Genomic DNA, 14,224 nt, shown 5'->3' with positions numbered 1-14,224 from the left:
TATTAAACTCTCCAATTCACTATTACGTTGCTGGAATCCACTCTGCACCAAGGGACTGCCCATTCTCTTAATACTTTTCTTATCTCAGCCTTGATTAGGGTCTAAGCCTGCTGTTTAAGCACACACAAGGAATTCCCCCTTCCGTGGACTCTCACCTTCATCCTGTTCTTCCTCTTTCTTCAAGGCTTTAACTATGAAATTCTTGTACTATTAAACACATAGTTAATCATTTAAACACACACACACACACACACTCTCTCTCTCTCTCTCTCTCTCTCTCTCTCTCACACACACACACACACACACACACACACACACACACTTTAAGGTACTTGTTAAAGGGTGAATAATTAAAACAAGAAACGTTATTTGGATACCATTACGTTGAAATAATATATTTAGACACTAGATGTCACCTTTCTTTAAGCAACAAAGATGACTTCACAAAGTGTAATATATATATGAGCAGTTACATTCATTCTGGTATACTCGATGTTCTCCATATGGTTCTCAGCTATCATACTGAATACTTTAACAACACAGACTCTCCATAGTCTCTCTAATGTTCTAAGAAAATTGAAAAAAAAATTACAAGTGATGGAAGATTTGTTAAACATATTTAATTAGCTGATCCTCAAAGCCTAACAGCTAAAAGATAATTATTAACTGGCAAGAGTTAGTCCTCATACAGGAACTTTTGAAGTTTAAATTGTATTTAATCTCTGCGCTATACATATTTTCCACAAGCAATGTTTCTTCCCCTCATCTTTAAAATAATTTTACTTATTGAATATTATCCTAACATCTAAACAATGAGTCTTGCTCAACATGATATTTTTGCCTTTCAAGTCTTCCTGTTGCTTACTCTAACACTCTTGTGGAAGGTGGTGTTTATTTGTAGCTTCATAAAAAAGTAAAATACATTTATGGAACACAAAGTAAAGTTTGGCAAAGCATTTCTTTTTCTCTCAGGGATACTGAACAGATTATATGAAAATAACAGATCCTTGTATAAATAAATCTGCTACTTTCCATCAGTAATTAAAAAGTTCTAATTCTCTAACACAAATCAAATACATTGCATGATACCTTGTAGAGGAGAGGAAATTAACGATAGAAATTGGCAGCACTTGAATTAGTCACTAGGCATCACATTAAGAAAAGTTAAGAATGTGAGAAAACAACATGAATAAGCTCGGAACAGGGTTTCCAGCCAGGTGCAGTAAGTAACCCACGCCTGTAATCCTAGTGGCTCAAGTGGCTGAGACAGAAGGATCAAGAGTTCAAAGCCAGCTTCAGCAACTTAGTGAGGCTCTAAGCAACTCAGTGAGACCCTAAAATACCAAAAAAACAAAAACCAAAACAAACAACCAACAACAATAACAACAACAACAAAAAACGGCTGGGGATGTGGCTCAGAGCTCAGTGGTTAAGAACAGGATTTCCTTTAAGGCAGAATTTACTAGTCAAGCCTGATTTGAGTCCCAACTGTCTCCAGAGTGAATTGAATAAAATGCAATGCATATATTTTCAAAAAAGCTAAAAGCATTGCTCTCACACAAATACAAAGTGAACACGCAAGAAATATGTCATTCAACTCAGTAATTAATGGGAGAACCAGTGAGATGAAAAGGGCAGTAAAAAAGAAAGTTCAGGAATGGGGATTTATACAGTCAATTGGGGAAAGATCTGTTGAAATAAACTTGGTGATAGGTAAAAATTATTTAAAATCCTATAATGTCACAAACTGTAACTCTAGGGGTTATCTTTACTGCATGAAAAAAATGATCTCCACTGGGCAGAAGTCTGTATGTTAGTATACAAATTTACAATGAGTAAACACAATATCTAGGAGTAAATATTATATAATTACCAAATAACATTAAAGAATGCCCCAATGACATTGTTAAAAATGTCACCCATCATTTTTTAAAATTTCTCTTATTTTGGATTCTTAAAATATAGCTCCACATGTATCAATCACATATAGTAAAATGCTGAAGTGTTTACAATTAGTGCTTTAGATGCATCATCTCATTTTTTTCTCACAAAATTTGACTATGAGGTAAATGCTGATAATATTTCCATTAAGAGGCCTAAACAGATCAGCAAGAAGTCAAGCTAGAATATGAACCTGGTCTACTATAATTTAATTAAAGAAGAATAAGAAATGGCTAGGGTGGTGAGTCATCACACAAAAGCAGGAAACAACTTGGGTACCACCTATGTGGAAAATAATTGTGCTATGTGAGATGCTATCAATGGGATTTGCTAAAAATATAGAAGAGGACTTTTAAAATATGTATACTAACCTTATAATATACTTGATATTGTTCTCTGAGTATTTGCGACAGAGAGAAAAATCTAATGTAGTAACAACAATGAAGATGTATGACTTATTAAATGTCTGTCTAAAGGAAATGTGCTCTTTAATTTAAAAATTTTAAAATTGTGAAGAAATTTTAGACTATTAAATAAATTATAGAAAACCATTTTAAATTCCTAGGATTTATATATGCACATAACTTCAGAAATGTGAGGTGCTGCAAGACTTATTACTAATTCCACTTCAATTCCTGTAAAGATTATACCACTCAGCCAGTGTCTGAAAGGATTCAGAAAACTAATCAAACATTATTATGTTATCTATTGGGAGTCTAGACAGTCTCCCCATCACACACATTCCAATACAACAACAATAAAAAGGCTACCCCCCCTGACTTCTCAGAATATTATTCCTTTATCTCCATACCAGATAAAAATAAAAGGAACAGTTATAAGTTCCTCAGTCAAATAAAAATGTGTAAATGTGTTGGTGTATTACATTTGCATTTATACTTTCTCTAAAACATAAAGAGAGTTATATAAAATAGAAAAGTACTACTTTTTTATGTCATCAGTGTTGTTCAGTGTTCAGCTTCTTCAGGTTTCATGGAAGATAAAATCTTTTAGGACGAAAGATATTCCCTACAAGCCATCCTGTAACATTTTATAGCTTTAAAGGTAGATTTAATTTTAATAAAACATGCCATGTTCAAGCCTCTATTAGGCACAGCTCTGGTTTTCTTTGATTTATTCATCATTGTGAGGAATCCAAAATTTTCTAAAGTCTAATTTTTGAAAAACCAAATTCAAGCAGTCTTTTTTTCATATAACCATTTGCTCTAGCTGATTGCAGTGGCTCATTTTAGCATTGAAGCTTCCCTTTTATGACTAAATTTCTTGTTCAACCAATTGAAGTCTTTCAAAAGCGTTTATTTTTGATAAAACATTTTAATGTTAATAGAGTAGTAAAATAATTGCAATCCAATTCTGATTCCCATTGGATAGCATCTTAGAAATTTCTGTAAATTTTTCATACTATGAAAATGCATTTATTTGTTCATCGCCAAAGAAGAATTTGAAGATGGTACTCACGTAGGTTTTATTGTGTGGGCATGCTTTTCATGGACAAAGGCACCAGCAAGACCTCCTGCTCCTGCATTTAAATACTGGATGGAAAATAAGTTAAATTTTATGAATCTACCTAAATATATTAAAATAAACAATATCATAGTTTTTAAATAAAAATATAACATTTTACTTTAAAAGTTTTGAACTTTTGAAATAAAACAGAATCCTGGGGAATCTTATTAAATGAAAACCTAATGAAAATTTGTATTGTTAGGTTGATAACAAAACTGGTCTTTTTAAAAGTTTGATCAAATTTTTCCTCAGTTAGTAGATAGTTCCATTGAGGTCTAATTTCAAAGCTCCCATATTTAAATTATTTTGCCACAAGAATATTGAAATAATAATAAAAGCATCACATTTTTAAATGCCTATATTAAATTTGTTTTATTTTCACCTATTAATTAAATTTTCTTCAAATACCAAGCTGATTGCCTAAGAATTATATTTACATATGTAGAAATTTCACAGCTTACTAACACTAAGAATCCTAATCAATTTGAATTAAGTTCTAATTGTGGGACTCTTTCTCTAGAACATTTTGATTTTTTCATAACAGCTTAGGAATTAAAGAAATAAGTTCTCTGTAATGATGGAAGTGCTAAAATTAAATATCATATCATTCTTCATACAATTCTACTTATAACCCAAATCAAACCATACAGTAATGAAAGAAATGGAGCAAAGTAACTTCAATCTTTGAAATTGGCCCATGGAGCCAGTTTTTCCTTTAGATTAATATCAATGTGAAATAAAAGGCTATAAATATGTTAAATTGTTTTTACCTTGTAGGAACACCAGCAGGCAAAATCGACTCCCCAGTCATGTAAGTGGAGTTCAACGTTTCCAACTGCATTTGCCAGATCAAAGCCAACAAAACAACCCTAAGAAAGAACATGAAAAAATCTTAATTTATTGCAATGATTAAAAACAGTAATACAAATATCTTTAAGTAAATTTTTAGCAAACTTTTATGCCATAAGTCATGGTTCATCCTTTGATTCACAAAGACTATTCTCCCCCCTCTTCTTCACTAGGTTGACATTTGCACCAACAATCTAAAATCTGGCACCTTAGCAGAACACAAAGCATTAGCACCAGACTGTATCAGAACTCACTGCATTTGTCCCACCACTCACTAGGGGGAAAGAGAGCGTTCACCTAAAATTATCCTTACTAAAGCTACCAAAAGGATCAATTTTTATTAAACAAGAGTGACTTGTTTCTCATGTTTTTAATGTTTGATGTGTGACCACATTTAGAAATAGGATGGTGACCACAAAGGAATGCACTGGTGTAATTGGTTGAGTTGTTAGCTTAACTAGCCACTTTAAAATTTCATGGATGGAGAACCAGTTTTGCATGAAAAAGCAAGTGATAGACAAACACTTGTGATTCATACTGGGTATCTGACAGACATTCTTTTGAAAATGTATAGTTTCACTTGAAGGAAAATAGCCTGTAGTATTTTTACTCAAGTGATACAATTACTTTCCTAGACCAACTAGAATTGTGGAAAACTGGTATCCACTTCTCTGAGCATGATTATTTCCCAGTATTGAGATATTTCTGATAAATTTAGTCACAAAGTATAATTTTAAAAATGTTTATAATTAAATGTCAATATTTAGAAAAAATATATAATTCAATGAACCAATATTTTCCAAATGATCAATGCTTGATGTTACAAATCATGTATAGATTCAATATATAACATATTCAGTATAATCATATTTAATATACATCATTGGATTTTAATATAATAAGGTACATAAAGTTTAGTGATTTCAGTGATTTTTCTTCACATTCCATAAAGCAACACCTAAGAAGTTCTCACTTGTCAAGGTTTAGTGCAATATCAAAGAAAATTCACAATTTACTAAAAGGGCTGTTAAGCCACTTTTTGCCTTTTACAACAATATATCTGCATGAGTACCAATTATTTTATATAATTCACCATGAAGAGAAAAACAAAGATTCAATGGAGAAGAAGCAGGTATAAAATGTCAGCTGTCATTTGTCAGATGTTAATGAATTCACCAAGGACTCTTTTTTTAGCTTTTTTGTTCTAGAAAACTTAATTTTTATAACAATATAATCTTTTATATTGAATTGTATATTTTTTAATTGTAGTTGGACACAATACCTTTATTTTATTCATTTTTTATGTGGTGCTGAGGATCAAACCCATGGTCTCGCATGTGCTAGGCAAGCGGTCTATGGCTGAGCCACAACCCCAGTGCAATAATGTATTCGTTATGTTAGTAAGTAATAAGCTTGCTGTTATTCTAAAATAAAGACACTTGAAAATTCTGTTTTAATTGCAAACACTGTAAATATAAATAGGTCTAAACACATCAAGTTCTCTTTGAGATTCTTGATGATTGTTAAAAGTGTGTGATGGATTGAATATGAGGTGTCCTCCTAAAGCTCATGTGTGAGGAAATGTAAGAGTGTTCAGAAGTGAAATTATTAGATTATGAGAGTTGTAATATACTCCGTGGATTAACCCACTGATGTGGATTAACTGGGTGGTAACACAGGGTGTGGCTGGAGGAAGAAGGTAAACAAGAGCATGCCTTTTAGGTTTATATTTTGTCCCTGGTAAGCAGAGCAATCTCTCTCTCTCTCTCTCTCTCTCTCTTTCTCTCTCTCTCTCTCTCTCTCTCTCTCTCTCTCTCTGCTTTTTGACCCCATGTCCTGATTTGATTTTCTCCACTATGACCTTCTGCCATGATGTTCTGCCTATTGGCCACAGAGCTATGGAGTCAGCTGATTATGGACTCAACCTCAGAAACTATGAGAAAAAATAAACCTTTTCTCCTCTTAAGTTGTTTCTGCAGGGTCTTTTGGCCAGAATGATGCAACAGCTAATTAAAACAAAGTATAAAGGTTTTTCATTTCTAAAAAGCTTCAGAAGTCTCACTTTAGTACAAGCCAGTTATCCAAGTACACACACTGTGGTCAGTTTCACTAATAGTTCTGATGCTTTGCTCTTTTTTGTATCCAAATACTTTGCTCTATAACTTTTCAGTTACTTCCATTGTGGGCAATGTGTAATTTTCTGCTGGTGGTCTCAGTCATCTGATTTGTTTGACCAAAAGAATAATGTTATCACATGTAAAAAAGCAAAATAAAACAAACAAACAACAACAAAAGGAGTCTCCAAAACCACCTGTGTGGACTGGAGTTGTAGTTCAGTGGCAGAGCATTTGCCTAATGTAATGAGGCACTGAGTTCGACCCTCAGCACCACTAATAAATAAATTAAAAAATAAACAAACAAATAAATAAATAAAGGTATTGTGTCCATCTACAACTAAACATATTTAAGAAGGAGGAGGAGGAGGAGGAGGAGGAGGAGGAGTAGGAGGAGGAGGAGGAGGAGGAGGAGGGAAAAACCACCTGTGTGACTTGGCTTGCTGCTCTCTTAGGGAAGGACTTGCTTTGGTCAATCTGCCAGCCCATAAGGAAAAGAAATTTCTTCACCTGAGCTCAGCCTGTGTCTCCTGCATTACTACACCACTTGGTTGGCAACAGATGCATAAGAGAAGTTATCTGACATTATCAGGACCTCTCCAGCCAAGTCCTGAGTAGATCAGCTGACACCAAGGTGACCCATAGATGACTGATTATTATTTCAAGGTAGCTGGTTCTCAAATAGTTTGTTACACAGCATTTTTATGGCAAGAACTAATAATACATACACTCAGTTCAAAAAGGGCAAGACATAATTTACCTGGTCTTAGGAATTGTAGCTGACATTCCAAGATGATCATAAAATGGGAGGTTAGAATCAGTTACTCTTGAGTTCCTTTTAGTTCGCCTGTTGGAACGAGCATTTATCTACCCTCAGCACTAAAGATATATATAATACAGACCCTAAAAGCTGTTTTATATAATCTTCAAATTTTTCAAAATCAGGAGCTTTCTATTCAATGATACAAGGAAAAGTTCATATTGTTTGGGAGAGAATTACAAAGATAATTTTGACTCCATGTGCTTTCCTTACATATTGGCTCTAGACCCTAACACTTCTTTTTTTAAAAAAAAATTCTTTATTTTCTATTTTTCCCACATTTTTAAATTGGTGCATTAGAGTTGTACATATTGATGGGATTTATTGTTACATATTCATATGTAACAATATATGCACACAATATAACAATATAACTTAGCCAATGTCACTCCTCAGCATTTCCCCCTTCCTTCCCTACCTCCCACTCCTTGGTCCCTTTCTTCTATTGATCTTCTTTTGATTTTTAGGAGATCCATCCATACCTTTCTTTTCTTTTTTTTTCCATTCTAGCTTCCTCATATGAGACAAAATATACAACCCATAACCTTCTGATTTAGACCTTTTTCACTAAACATGATGGTCTATCATTCCATCCATTTTCATGGAAATGTCATAATTTTATTTTTCTTTAGGGCTGAATACACCGTTGTGTATATAGACTACATGTTATTTATCCACTCATACACTGTTAGATACCTAGGTGGGTTCCATAGTTTTGACTATTGTGAATTGTGCTGTTATAAATATAAGTATGTATGTATCATTATAGTAAGATGACTTTAATTCTTCAAGGTAAATACCCCAAAGTGGTGTATCTGTAGCCCCTAACCACCTCTCAGGCTCCAACTGTTCTTGGTTATTTACTTACCATGTGGTTTCAAGCATTTTGAGTGTATTAGTGGAAATTCACGCTGTTATAGAAAAGAAAGCAGATTTCTTTCTACTAAATTCCCAGACAATGGAACAACGAATAACTACTATCCAAATTGTACTCAAGTAGTAACTTTCTAATTTAATTGCTTATGATCAAAATCATTTGACTTTCTCCATATTGAAACATTAAGATTTTTTCCTAGAAGACTAAATGATTCATTCCATATAAAAATCACTTTGTACATGAACTTGAGTTTAAAAAGAAAAACTGATAATTCCTTTCTGCTTTATCTCTGATTTCATCCACTGTTGGTTTACCATTAGCACATATACACATTGAAACTTTAGATTTCCTGCACCATCTAAGGAAAACTTTTATTGACTACGGTCATCTTTATCATCTCCTCCTCCTCCTCCTCCTTCTCTTCCTCCTTCTCCTCCTCCTCCCCCTCCTCCCCCCTCCTCCTACTCCTTCTCTTCCTCCTTCTCCTCCTCCCCCTCCTCCTCCTCCTCCTCCTCCTCCTCCTCCTCCTCCTCCTCCTTCTCCTCTTCCTTCTTCTTCAAATCAGGGATTTAACTCAGGAGTGTTTTACCACTGAGCTACACCCCCCTCTTTTTTATTTTACTTTTTAAAATTTTTGAGATAGGGTCTTCCTAAATTGTGTAGGGCCTCACTAAGTTGTTGAGGCTGGCCTTAAACTTACCATACTCCTGTCTCCCAAGTTGCTGGGATTACAGGTGTGCATTACCATGCCTGACTGAGATAACGTTCTTGACGCAAATAATTTTGCAGGATCAATTTTTGAGTTTTTCAAACACCATTTAAATATGAATAACCCCCAATTTTCTTTTTATTGCAGGTGCTTTCCCTATAGCAGAGATATGTAAACAATAAACTATTTGTATATAAAAAATTATATTGGAATACCATGAACGCCAGTCTTGTCTGTTTAATACAGATATGGTTCCTTTATGGCAGTAGAACTGAATAACTACATCAGACATCATATGATCCACATGGCCTAAAACATTTACTATGTTGTCTATAGCAGAGAAAAGGTACTTATTGCTACCCTGTGGCATTAGTTTCCCAAACAAAAACTCAATATATTGTAAAGTTGGCTAATTAAAAACTGTACTAATTATAGTATGATGGCATCTAGTATTTCACAGGGACAAAAAATTTCTTAAATGGTTTTATTATTGTTGCTTTTCTGGGGTTCCAGATATTTTGTACTTTTTTCTTACCAAAAAGTTGAATTATAAATGTTATATTAATAAGAGAGGTTCTCTGTGCTTATGTAACTTTTGAGAATGATAGAGAAGAAATATAATTAATTTTCATCCAGAATTAGAGGTAATCAAAGTTGTAGAACAATATTGAGGTTTGATAGTCATTATATACTTAGTTTGTTTGTGTTTTAAGATGGACATGAAGTAGTGGAATTCCATTTGGAAAAAGTTAAAGCTTTCTCTGAATTTGATATCCTTTTCCTACTGAATAACATTTCTAATAAGAACAATGATATTTTATTAAGCACTTTTTAACTAAACGTTTCATACATATGTTTTTTTACAACTCAACTTTTCTTAGAAAACTCAAGGATAGGAAAGGCAGTGCTTTTATTTCATTATTAATTATTTATAAAAAAAAAAGATACCAAGAAACCACAAAACTTCACCTAGTAGATCCCATTATTAAAAGTCCTGTGGCCACAGCTGTGGTATCACATCAAAAAATCACTTGCAGCTTCTACAATATGTTTTAATGCATGTATAGTTCTTTTTGTATGGATGGCAGAAAGCATGAATTATTAAAATGGGACTGTTTGGAAGAAAAGATTGGAAGATGCAAACTTGAGATTACCACAAAGTGATTTTACAAAAGTGTCACTAGATGGCAGCATCTTAAAAATAAAGAATAAAACTGAATGACTCCCAAACTACAGTCATCCTGGTAGATATTTTCATTATTCTACCTGTAAGAGTAGTTACACTGTGTACATAGCCACAAACAGATACTCTGCACTTGATTTCCTCCTTCATGCAATTTTTAAAATAAAAATATTTATCAACTCATTTTTATTTATAATTACCCATAGGTGTTTATACTCACATCAATGCAACCCATAATAACATAGAAGTGTTCAGTCAACACATTATCACACTTTATAGTCAATCCCTAAACAATTGCAGTAATTTTTCAACTAATCTGTAAACTCACAACCTGTCTTATTCTAAGCAACTCTCTAAATCACACATTTGAATAGAAAGGATTCCCAGATTCCAAGAAAGTGCCTGCATTATGTTCTAAATAAAACTCAAAATCCTTGGTATGGCTCTTTATACTCTTAAATCCTGGTCTCTTCTAGCTCTTCTGCCTCAGAGTCCCCACACCACTCTCCCTTAATTTGAAAATGTGGCTTCTTTTTTCTCATTTGCTAGGTACTATGTTTTGAATGTCTACAACGACTATATGTGTTGGGAACTCAATCCCCAAATTCAAATTAATGATATTTGGAGGTGAAGCCTTTGGTGGTGACTATAATTTGAGAAGGTCAGGAGAATGAGGCCCTTGTGATTGCATTACAGGCACTCTAAAGAGAAGAAGAGACACCAAAACTGGCACACTTGCTCTGCCTTGTCATGTGATGCCCTCCACTATGCTATGGTGCAGAAAGAAGGTTGTCAGCAGGTGCCAGTGACTTGCTCTTGGACTTCCCAGCCTGCAAGAATCATGAGTTGAATAAAGCTCTATTCCTTATAAACTACCCAGTCTATAGTTTTCACAGATAATGACCTAAGACACACACCTGCCTAACTCAGATATTGTTCACAAGATAATTTCTACGGGGCAGTTCTTTTGCCATCTTTCTCCTATCTGTCATCCTAGAGCTCTGTTTGTTTACCTCTCTTGCAGCATTTTATAATCTCATTACCTCCTACTTTTGCACAATATGTACCCAAAGTATTGAAAAATAGGTAAATGAATGAACAAATAAATGTGAGCCATTGTGAGCCATCCATGGGCTGTGTGTGTGTGAACTATGTGCATTTGAGCATATGAGGGGATGGTCTGGCATTGCACGCTCATTGGGCTGTGTAATGCAAATGCCTTTCCTCTAGTTCTACCGTGATCCCACACAGCATCTGAGATGGGTGGACTTGCCAAGATGTCAGTCAATCTGCTGACAACATCACCAAGCAAGACTCCACCCTTTGAAACTCTACCCCTTGCCTTTTTTGGGTGGGATATTCTATCAAATGTCTTCTACCCAATGAATAGGGGGTTTAGGGGCTGGGGGTTTGCTTTATTGTTCTTTCCAGCACTGCCCAGCGTGGAGCTGACCCTTGGGGTAACTGAGCAGTCCTACCCTGTCCTTAGAAACTCATGTTCGTGTTTTGCGTGGATTTTTTTCTGCATCCAGCTCCTTTGAACCCAGCTCATCTTGCCAGCCCAGCCAGCTGGCAATTAATAAAGACATGCAGTTGTCAACAGATAGTCTTTTAACTGATGTTAAACTTTAAAAGAAGATAATCTGAGGCTGCATGGTGGCACTCACCTGTAATCCCAGGGGCTTGGAAGGCTGAGACAAGAGGATAGCAAGTTTGAAGCCAGCCTCAGCAATGGTGAAGCACTAAGCAACTCAGTGAGGCCCTATCTCTAAATAAAATACAAAAAAAGGGGGCTGGGGATGTGGCTCAGTGGTTGAGTACCCCCACCCCCAATAAAATATTCTTTGAGATTCTGTCTTTCTGATGCTATTTTATTATATACATTACTTGTTCAGATGTGGCTTCTTTTAAAATAAAGTATCTTGGGCAAAAGAGTAGTTAAAAATATGTTCAAAATCTCCCTAAATAAGGAATCACACACGTGCTTTGCTCTTGCCATCTTCCTTATTGCAGCACCAAGGTTTCTTCTAACCAGTTGAGTACTATGATACATATGGATTGGGCTAAACTTTCTAGGGGAAGACCTTATACATTTCCTCTCAATTTTGACTCATTATTTTTCTATTTATTAAAATAAAATACGAAATGGTGTAGCTGACAGTTTTTTAAAGGTATTAAAGTTTGGATAATTTTACAAATTCTGTAACAAATTGATTCTTGACTGTTATTATTCAGTTAATTTTATTTTTCACCTTAAAAACTTCTCTGAATTCTAAAGACCATTAATAAGTGGCAGATTTAATTATAAGGGTAAATATGCTCTGGTATGCTTGTGGATTCTTGAAAAAACAAAATATTAAAGTAGGTAAATAGCCTTTGTCCAAACCACTTAATTAACCACCCATTATTGTAGCCCTGTAGTCCCTGGGAGGTGCCTGTAAGGCATGCCTATGGCTATTCATAAATTCAGTCACTGAACGTACACTGCTAGACACTGCTCAGACAACAGTGGATGTGATAGTCCCCTCATCAGTTTCACTAACTTTATGGTGGGTGAATTCCAGTTTCCCCATAGTCCCTTGGATGCTATTAATTTCCACTAGATGGTACTCCTATGTGACCTTCTTATGACTGAGACTGCAGCTTCTACATCATACCAACGAACAAAGTCTTTAGGTATTCTTTTGCTTATACAAAAGCAATAGGAAATAATGATAGGACTACACTGATATAAATTTTAAAAATATTATTTTAAGAAGAAAGTGTGTGATGGAAAATTTAAGGTAATGTTTTTTTCCAATATTATTTATAACTTTTTTCCAAATTATAGGGAAACCAGATATGTGGTGTACAACTATAACCCAGCTACTCAGGAGGCTGAGATAGAAGAATTGCAGGTTTGAAGCCATCCTGGGCAACTTAATGAGGCTCTGTCTCAAAATAAAAATACACAAAAGAGAACTATTATCTTGTGCAAAACCCTTGGATCAACCTCCAGCACTGGGCGGGGGTGGGGTGGGGATGTTATAGGGAAGTGTGTGAGTGAGCACTTGACATGCTGATTGACTCTATATAAATGAGTAGACAAACGGTGTATTAACAATAATACACCTTTGGCTAGTCAACTCTGATATTAGGACTTCCCTAAGAAGTCCACAATTAGGGATTTGCTGGATGATGTTAGCAAGAAATGAAGAGTAGGACATAAGGTTTCTTATCAGAAAGAGCATTTAACTTTTCAAAATACATTCAGGTGTTATGGTTAAAAAGTGTACATAGATGCTATGTTAAAAACAAAAACAGTCAATTCGGGTAAGAGGGCTTCTAGCAGCTCTTTAAATATCTCATTTCTGAGTGAATAAAAGTACTTCCTTTCATGCAGACTTCATATATCAGTGCTTTCAAAAATTCCTGTTCTTTTTTCTTTTCTTCTGACTCTGTTTATAAGAAGCAACTAAGTATTATTTTGTATTAGGTTCATTCTGTACTAAAAATCAATGTGTTATATGGGTCACAATTTCTTTCCAAAAATTAGTTTGGAAATAGAAGATACTGTTTTCTGCTACTTTTTAGTGCTTTATGTACAGCCTTTACTTATTTATGCCAATAACTCAGTAAGAATAGGAAGTCTTCCCTATTAAAATAGAAAACAATACAGAATGAAATAAACATACCAAGGGAAAGAGACAAGATACAATCTTTCACGTGGAGCTCCAAGAAGACTTTCGAAACCAAACAGCATGGCAGCCAGAATCAAAGGGTAATTTTCTGCAAGGCAGAGCTCTCATGCTACTTGGTTATATTAGTCCTAAGGCTCTTATAGATAATACATGAGACCAAAAAAAAAGTATATCATAACATACATTGCAGAAAAAATAATCCACACAGCATTTTATCCAGGAATCCCACAATGTGATAATTTTAAATGTTTGTAATGAAGTTCAGGAGCAAACAGGAATAGCAACAAGGTAAACTAGGACAGCTGACAAAATTTCATCTTCATACTTTTGATGAATTACTCTAAGAGTAAGATGTGATAGCCAGGTAAAGTTAGGCATATCTTTAATCCCAGCTACGCAGAAGGCTGAGGCAGGAAGATCACAAGTTCCAGGTCAACATGGGCAATTTAGCAAAACTCTCTCTCAAAAATCAAAAATAAAAAGGCTGAGGATGCCTCCCAGTGATACCCCTTGCCATTAAAAAAAAA

The 14,224-nt window shown here is 34.7% G+C and overlaps 1 pseudogene; it reads right to left on the bottom strand.

Annotated features, from left to right (window-relative positions):
* LOC143389660 (kynureninase-like) overlaps nucleotides 1-14,224 on the bottom strand; it is a 92,442-nt pseudogene that overhangs the window by 28,189 nt on the left and 50,029 nt on the right.

Source organism: Callospermophilus lateralis, unplaced genomic scaffold, assembly GCF_048772815.1.
Source record: "Callospermophilus lateralis isolate mCalLat2 unplaced genomic scaffold, mCalLat2.hap1 Scaffold_63, whole genome shotgun sequence".
NCBI lineage: Eukaryota > Metazoa > Chordata > Mammalia > Rodentia > Sciuridae > Callospermophilus > Callospermophilus lateralis.
This window is presented reverse-complemented; position numbering and strand designations above follow the sequence as displayed.